Source organism: Cupressus sempervirens, chromosome 11, assembly GCF_028749045.1.
Source record: "Cupressus sempervirens isolate cs-2001-9-10 chromosome 11, ASM2874904v1, whole genome shotgun sequence".
NCBI lineage: Eukaryota > Viridiplantae > Streptophyta > Pinopsida > Cupressales > Cupressaceae > Cupressus > Cupressus sempervirens.
The window spans coordinates 775,210,014-775,219,909 of NC_143128.1; positions in this window are offsets into that span (position 1 = coordinate 775,210,014).

A 9,896-nucleotide genomic window follows, 5' to 3' on the forward strand; every position below is an offset into this window, starting at 1 on the left:
TGAGAATAAGGTTTTGGAACTTATTGCTCAACAAATTGCTATCCATAAGAAAGAATTATCTACTATTCTAGGCTCACTAGAGACCTCATGCAACAATGTGTTTTCACTATTTGGTATACTCTATGATATCTCAAATTTCACTAAGGAAATAAATGATAAACTATCGAAGATTGATGAAGATTTAAAGGCAAGTGCACAATAGTTGCAACTTGACCCAAGCTATAGCTCTGCCCATTACAACAAGATTAGATTCCTAACTAATGTGCAGGCAAAATTACTAAGAGAAGAGGCAAGAATCTAAGCTACATTGATAGATATATAGGGAATGATTCTCCCAAACATGGATGCATTGTAAAAGCACATTGCACATGCTAAAATGCTCATCCATGACAACTACTTTTCCATTGCATACCACATGATAGAACTATGAGTAGAAGTGCAAATTGCATTGCACACATGCGAGGTGTTGCAAGAGAATTGTGACGAGACATTGGCTGTAATTTTAAAGGTACATTGAGATTTCTTGTCACATTTTGGCATTAATGTATAATATATATAGAATACATAGATCTTTGGAATTAATGTCAAAAAGGGGGAGAAGATGTACAAAAAAGAGGAGAAATTATATATATCAGATGTGAAAAGATGTATAGTATATTGTATATTATGTATGGGTGAGCATTATAATATTATTAAATTTTGAAAAATCTCAAAAAAAGCTTACTCAATTTGAGTCAAAGACATAAGGTGAGGGATAAAAGTTGTTCTTAAACATTTTGAATTCAGTTTTGACTAATAAGTGTTTTTGTCAGTAATGCCAAAGGGGGAGATTGTTGACATTACTGTCATGTTTTTTATTAGTGAAATACACTTATTTAGATTGTAACTATCTACCAAGCATATTGTATAGTTAATAGTGTTAACCACGCATTTTAGTATCTATTGAGTTCTATAGTTGCTACTGAGTCTAAGGGACGATATTTAGCTTGTGCCGAGTAATTACTACCAAGGTGTTCATTAGTGGTATAAATCAAGAATCTTTGTGTATACCAAGTTTATTAGTACAAACTAAGTTGTTTAGCACTTACTAAGTTTTTAGTTGATGTGATGTGAGTCTAATGTTAACCGAGCTACTCAGTACTAACCAAGTGACATAATTTATACTAAGCTCATAGTGATAGCATTAATTGAGCTATGAAGTGTTAATCAAGTGATTTAGTTTATATATTGAGTTTCATAGTATTTTTTGAGTCATTAGTGCAGACCGAGTTCAAGACTACTTGAAAGTGATCAGTATGGATTGAGATTCTACATCTACCAAGTGCATGATGATGTTGAGCATTGATAGTGGATGTCAAGTATCAAAAACTCACTAAGCCAATATTTAGAACCCAAATTCCTACAGTTGGGCCGACTTTGTGGTTTTTGTGTAAACTTGTATTGTGGCTGACTTTGTAATTTATAAATTGGATTGGTATATATGTAATTTATTGTATCACATCCAATGTGAAGATATGGAAGTAATATAATAAGTAGAAAAGAGTAGAGGAGTGAATTAAAAAGGGTACAATAGTATAAGGAGCAATAAAGATTTATTTATCACAACAAGGTGATTACTATACTCAAAAGAATCTCATTCAGCAAACCAAGTTGTAGATCAGAGATCAACTACTATTTCATCCTAACAAGTGGATCAATCAAATCCTTTCACAAGGTAGACTTAACAGTCTTACGTAAATCTCTTTATTGAGTTTATACTTCATTGTATGTTTGTAAATCCTTTTGCAAGGTTGACACAGTAGTCCTTATTTCTCCTAGCAAGGAAGATTATTAGAAGTAATCATTGTAAGCTTGAATAGACTAACTTTATACTATAGAACTAAAGCTTGTGGGTATCAAACCCACCCCAATTTTACTTTCCATTTGGAAGGTTTTTAGGTCACCAAATTGTGTGTCAAAGTGTTATGAATTCTGTAATGTTTTCATACTTAGCCTATCACAATATTTCCAACAATACATACATATATACATACATATGTATATGTATATATACACATATACATATACATGTACATATATGTGTGCACCCATATATATATATATATATATATATGAAATGAGGCTAAAATGACAATTAAGGTATAATTAAAACATCATTAAACTAGATGACAATAAAATTACCCCAAGTCCCCAAACCAGTAGATGATTCTCCTACTAGGGCTTCTAGGTTCAAGGCACCTATTTGGACCATAGTTTCATCTTCAAATCAACAAATAATATAGAGGCTTTAGCAGACACATGCATCACTAACCAAACAACATATATATCTACAAATATCATTATAATAATATAGAATCATATCAATAATAATATAGGTGTTAGATGGGTTATTATGTTTAGAAATCCATAGAAATCTATAGTCCATAATCCTTATTTGAAATCACATGAAATTTATCATCAACACTCTATATGAAACACATAATCTAAAGTATACCTTAATCGTAAAGCATAAGAATGAAATCTAGTATCTCAAAATAGATCTCAAATAATATCACTAGGGTCACATTATAGTAGTTATAATTGGTATGATTTTAATACTCTATTCTAGAGGGTAATAGAAGATTATAGATAAAAAGTAATATGAAGATAACAAAATAGTTAAACTAGACTAGACATAATAAAATTTAGGACAAATCGCTTTGATAAATAAAAGAAGAAAGGCGAAATAGTCATAGTCTCCATATTTTACCAAGGGAAAATACACTTAGGTTGATAATAAAGACACACATTACAAATGTTCTACATTTAAAATGTTGGATGACAAAGAATTGGCTCTCTTAGCCAAAAACTTAAGGGTTTGGCGATGAAAATAATTTTTTAATTTCTTCTTTGTATATTTTTACATTATAAGTAGGGATTTCAAAAATTGAGTCCCCTTATTTTATTTTAGGCTCACAACATGGCCTTTTAATTATGATAATGGTTATAACCATGTGCTTATGTTGAGGATTATACATTAGTATTTTTGCATGTCTATTGAATAGGCATTATCATACTTTCTCCAATTTGGCCATCATTGCTAAAAGTAACCTATTGATTTATACGTGCACCAAACAATCTTCCTTTACCATGTGTAATAAATCATCCCTTGAAATATATCCCACGATTTTCTTTGAGATTATCTTAATCTATACCATCTAACATCAAATTGTGTAAAGCATGATGACTTGTATTTCCATGGGTGTGATGTCTTCATTGAAGCAAAAATGCACTATCATGGGCTTTTATATTTGGGTTTTAAAATAGTTAAAAAAGGGGGAAACATATTTCCTAAATAGAGGAGAGGGAATTTTTGCACCAAGGGGATTATTCTAGGGTGGGGGTGGGGGTTTTATACAAAAATGGGAGGATTCTTTAGTATGCCACAAATGCATGCTTTTAATTTATGTTCACTAAGCAAAGCCCCAATGGCCATAAATTATTTGGGTGGTTATTTTAAAAAGTGGTTCAATGCAAATTATTTTGGGATTTGATATGATGTTACTTGTCCTAGGTATGGGTTGTGTATAAGCCTTAGGTAACTCAAATGATTATGCAAAGTTCCCACATATATGTATACATGAAGGAGACCATTTTCGATAAGAATTTAGAGGCGAGAAAATCAACTACTATAGAAAATGCCTATAGTAATACAATTAGTTAATTTTATTTAAATATGAAGAATATTTAATGAAATGATGAGGGAATAATGGTAACAAGAAAAAAGATATTAATACATATTATCAATAATAATTGAATGATTATTAATGAAAAATAATGTTACTAGAAACCTATTGTTGGCTTCCATATAAACTAAACATGTTTTCCTCACAAACTCAATTTACTATTGGACTCAACAATACTAGATCAGTAGTGGTATTGTACTTGAGATTTAAATGAGAAGACATTATTTATTGACTCTCTTGCATGTTATATGAAGATTGTCAATAATTTAATGGTGTTGATTACAAAAGTCCACACAAGAACTTCTAATTCTTTCACTTTCTAAGTTGAATAGTTTGTTGTGGTTTAATTTATTTTTTCATATTGTTTTCAAATTAATTTCATATGACAATTTTACTTTACTTCTATCATTTATTTTTCTTTTGCATGTACACTCACTATTTTCAAATTTGACTCGCATTTAATAACTAGACCAATTAATTAATGATCTTAATAATTTTGTGTGTGTGATACTTTACAAAACATTGAATCTTAAATATAGGAAAAATAAATAATATCTACATTTTTGCATAAGATTGTGATGTTTAAATGAATTTAATTTTAATTATAAAAATGCAAATACATAATAAAATATAAATGTCAACTATATTTTTCCAAAACAAAAACGGTGTTCAAATTAGATACTCAATAAAATTGTAGTTCAATTGATTGAACACAATTAACAAGAATACCCTGATATGTTCCTTGATTACAACATTCTAAGCTACAAATCCTCCAAGATAACATATAATAGATGAAGCTAAGATTATATTCTACTCACTCTGAAAATAAATTCCTATTGATCTATTGATCTGTGACTCTTACCTAGACTTGTTTCTCTCACTTTTACCTAAAGAAATATCAACGTAATAAACCAAAACTACTTTTCTTCCGTACTAAATAAGAATACCAAACTACTTTATGCACCATTTATCCACCATTTATTTGCAGCTCTCACTTTCTCAAAGGGACCTCACAAGCCAAGCCGACTATAACCACATTCTGCATTACTTCAGCCTTAATAATCGCCCATGTGATTATTAAAATTATAGTCTTCAATGCGGTTCCATAATTGGTAAATTTTTACTTATTTCAAATATATTCCTTTAATGGGATCTTGTGATATTATTGTCGTGGGTACTTCATTGTTTCTAGAAATTAATGTAACAATCTCTGATTTATGGTGTGTGTGGGTCCATTGATTAATGTAGGGATGTTTGTTTTTAGGTTTCATATGCTAGCTATTGTGTTTAATATATAGTGTCACGTTTGATTGTCTCATTGATGTTTTGGCTTTTGTTTCTTCTATGGTAATCAAGAGATCATCATTTGGCTTCAATTTCATGTGTCTTTGTGGCTCTCAAAGTAGATGTTAGTTGAGCAACTTTTAATCATAATATTTAATGATTGATGGGTACCTATTTATGTTTATCAATTGAAATATGATTTAATTGGGGGTAGATGTCTTAAAGAAAGGTTTTTTTCGGTTCAATAATGAGTTAAAATAGAAAAATCATTATAGGGTAAAATAGTTTTCATTGATTTGGCATGTAGAGTGATTACAATGTGTTTATTAGTTTTACATAGTCAAATTGTAAAAAATTAATTTAACTTTAAATATTTTCAAATTCTTAAACTCACTATTCAATTAGTCATCTCACTTCTAACTAATATTCATTTTTTTCCCTCTATAATGCAAGAGGTGTTTATATTTCAAACCTGAGGAACAACTTCAGTTTGACAATAGTATTTCTTGAAAATCAATATCCCATGAAATGTGTCAACTAACCATAATGGAATGATACAGATTCAAGGATTGATGAAACTTGTTGCAATTCCAATTGAAAATTTCCTTCCTCCTATATTGGCTCAAAATTTGATGGTCTTACGACTCCACAAAATTCACCTAATGAGTGAACTATTGATTACTTTAACTTCATAAAGAATGACACTTTTTTGTAAATTGAACATTCATCAATATATTTTGTTATATTTGAATGTGATATTCTAAATCCTAGTGCTCCATCTTAAATCAAATTGAAGTTATATAAAGAAATAGGTAAGGATTTTTGGGATGATCATGTATGAGAGCTTCAAGTTATTTGAAAATGGAGTTGTATTCCCAATTCTATAGGAAATCCAACAAACTCTACTTCATCTTGTGAAATTTATCATGAAATCTATCTAATCTAAACTATGTATTCTCAAGGCTTATATTTCTATTAGTTAAATGTAATTTTTTTATGCAAAATTTATTATACATTTTTTTCTATAGCAGTTGTTCCATGTAAGAAACATTTGTGGTATCACCTCTTGGCTATCCTTGATGATATTGATGAAGATTTATAATCTTGACTATAGGTGACATGCATATCACCTTGGGTAATGCATCCTTATAGGTACCCTCTAAATCAAACTTCTTGAGAATATGACATATTAGTTCAAAATTCCATCTTCATCTTCTTCTATGTACCTATAATATATTGATTTCTAAGATATTCCATAGCTTCATCACTCACTCTGAATAATTTATATCTTGTTTTGTCATGTTGTAGACATCTATATTATTATTTTATTATCTCCAAATGTTCCTGAACCAATTGCATACTATCTCCATGGAGTTTTCAAATTCCTTTTTTTTCATACTTATAATATCTTCCATATTGATCATGTATTTGACACACATTATTAGTTTGTAATCTAATCATATCTTGAATAATAGCATTCAACTTTTATCCTCTATAATTATTGTATATTAATTTTCTTGTAATAGACATTTTTTTCCCATTAATTTATACGTTCTTCCTTATTAGACATATCAATAAATTTTTTTAACTCTACTTTGTCTACATTATTTTTCTTGTGCAAAGAAATTTATTTTGCATAGGTACTAGGGAGTCACACCCTGACGCTGTGCAGAGAATATTTTGGATGGATTGGTAGACCCATTTGATATTTTTGGCTGAGCATACTTAACAAGTTGACACCAGACCTTGCAAATAACAGCAGACAAACTGGCCACCCAACTCACCACATATTTTTGGCTTGTTTGATTAATATACAAGTAGACTTGTTTTAAAACAACCCATAGGTTATTCTCCCACACAATGTGGGACTAAAGGTTGAACCCTTTCATGTAGTGTTCTATACTTCCTGGCAGATGTGAAGGGTTTTTTGGCTAGTAGTGATCTCCCATTGGCAACAGAAAACCCATTACCCAGCAAACATATTTTTGGCATCGGGATTTAATAGTCTAGTGACAGTTGTCACCCTGCAACCCACCTTTGAAACTATGACACACAACAACATTTGATCCTACTATGTGACATCTTTGCAACTAACCATGTTGATAGAGATTGCTCCACTCCCACTTCAGTGTCAGTGCCATGGACTGCACAGTCAGCTACCACGTGACCATTTAACAAACAACCACATGTCCTCATTAACACATAAGTATTGTACATGCTAATTGTACCTATCATGTGTATCATCTATATGGCTTTGTACACCCAATCAATAGTCCAGTCAGCTTGCCACATCACCCTGATAGGCTATTTTTTCATTGATGTCATATGAACACAAGGGTAAAATTGATGGCCATCTGAGCATCATTTCCAAGCATTTTCTAACTACTATGATGACTATTTGACCATCAAATTTAAGCTAACAATTTTCTACCTAGACCCCTCTTTAGATTGCTTTTTGATTTGACAGCCCAACTTTGAGAGCCCATAACTTGGTCATCCAGACTCCAATTCAGGTTTGATTTTTTTCTATTTTGGGTAGAATTTCTTGAACTTTTTAGTGGTGGTGCTCCTTTCTAGTTTTGTTGCAGGGATTTTTTAGGAATTGTATCTTTTGGTGACTGTATCGACTCAATCCTATAGTTCACAACTTCAAAGGCTCTGTACAGGCTCATCTGGACACTTTTTCAGGTTCCATTTTTTTTTGAAAGTGCATTATTTTTGTCTACTTTCTAGATCTATAGTTAGATTCTAGGGTTGCATGGAAAAAAAATCTCACTTTCAGAATTAGGGCTTTTTCTACATTGTATTTCTTTGATTACTTTTTAGAATTGTTGTACATCTGAGCAATAATGCTTAGTGATAGATTTGGGCCTCAAAAGGTAGTTGTAAAGAGAAAAATCAGAAGTCCACTTTGCACATTTTTATAAGTGGCCTATTGTACACTCACTACATATAAAGTGTCAAAAGCATCTTTTTTTGGGGGGGGTTCTTTTGATTGAGTGAAAAGGGGGGGGTGTGTACTATGTTTTTTGTTTCTCTCTTGTGTGCTCTTTTCATTTTTTGCATCATGGGTTCACCTAAATGTCCTCTTCTAACTTCATGTAATTATTCTACATGGAAAGATATTGCATGAAGTAGATTAATGGAAAAAGGTTTAAGTATTATGTTGATGGTACAATACCCAAACCCACTAATGCTAAAGAACTCATTAATTGGCAACAACAAGACCAATAGGCTTTAGGAATCATCAAGAATTGTGTATGCAGAGATCTCTTCTTCCACATTTCTAGTTTCAAGGAATCCAAACCTATATGGGACAAACTTGAAACATTGTATGGTAAGGTGGATGAGGAAAAGGGTTTTCAGATTGAGGACAATCTACTTCTCTTAGATCCAAAGAACTTTGACACAATTCAAGATTACATCAACAAAGCCAATGATTATAGGGAACTACTTAAATATTGTGGAAATCCCATGAAGGATGACAAGTTGATTCATCACATCCTGAAGAGGCTACCTTTAGAGTATGCTTTCTTTGTTTTGAGTTATAATACTTACAGGTTGACCATGGGAAGTGCTTTCTAGAAGGCTATATTTGATGTATTTGTAGAGATGTTGATTTTTGAACAATCTCCTTTGATAGATTTGGGACTTCTCACAACATCAAAGACCAAAGCATTGGTGGCTAGTGGTGAGCACCAATCAAGTCAAGGAGGATGAAGTTATAAAAACAACAAAAAAAAGTAGTGGAAGCAAAAATTACAATTTGAGACACAACAATCCTCCTCACAACAAGGAAATTCTTCTTTTAACAAGAAGGGAAGTAGTGAAAAGAAGGACCAACTTTTTTGTGCAAATTGCAAGAAGCCAAATTATGATGAGCATCATTACAAGGTTAAGAGAATCAATGAGTTGCAAAACCTACTCAAGAAGAATAGAATTCAAGTGCCAGGTACTTCCAAGTATTAAACTCCACCCACTTCAACGGGAAAAGGGCAAGCACTTATAGCAAATAAAAGCTCTTCATTAGAATGGATTCTTGACTCAGGTGCCTCCTACAACATGGGTTCTTCAAAGGGAGACTTTTCTTCATTGAAGTAGTCACAAGTACCGCACATCTTCATGGGAGATGCTGCTAAAATGGAAGTTGAAGTGAAAAGGACATGTGGAAATGAAAAATGGGGAATTCAAAGATGTTCTCTACATTCCCAACCTAAGCTCTAATCTCCTCTCAATTTACCAAATCACTCACCTTGGAGATGACAAAAAATTTGAGTTCCTTCTAGATTTAGTGATGGTGCATAGTCTCAGAGATGATTCATTGGTTGTAGTGGGGAAGTCAATCATTACAAGAGGATTTATTCCTTCTCCCACTTTGTGCCTAAGTCTCCTTCTCAAGCCTTGTTGACTCACACTAATTCACAAATCAAACCATGGCATAAGCAATTTGGTCATCTTGCCTTCTGCTATCTTTAGCAACTTTTCTCAAAACACATGGTCAAAGGTCTACCTAAAATCAACTTTTCTATGGGTGAGTGTTCATCATGTTCAATGGATATGCATCTTGTGGAGAAGTATGATAAAGGGAAGTCTTCATGAGCACCAGTGGTTCTTCACTTGGTTCACCTGGTTTTAGCAAGTCCTTTTGCAATGACTTCAGTCAGCTAAGGCCGCTACATCCTTACTTTCATTGATGACTTTTCACACTTTACATGGTTATACTTCCTTCATCATAAGAATGAAGTGGTTGATAAGCTTCAAGCCTTCAAGAGTCATGTTGAACAAAAATCAAGGAAAGCCATCAAGGTTCTATGGATGGATAATGAAAGCAGATATGTGGACAGAAGACTTAAAGACTTTTGCAACCTTTAGGGTATTGATCTTCAA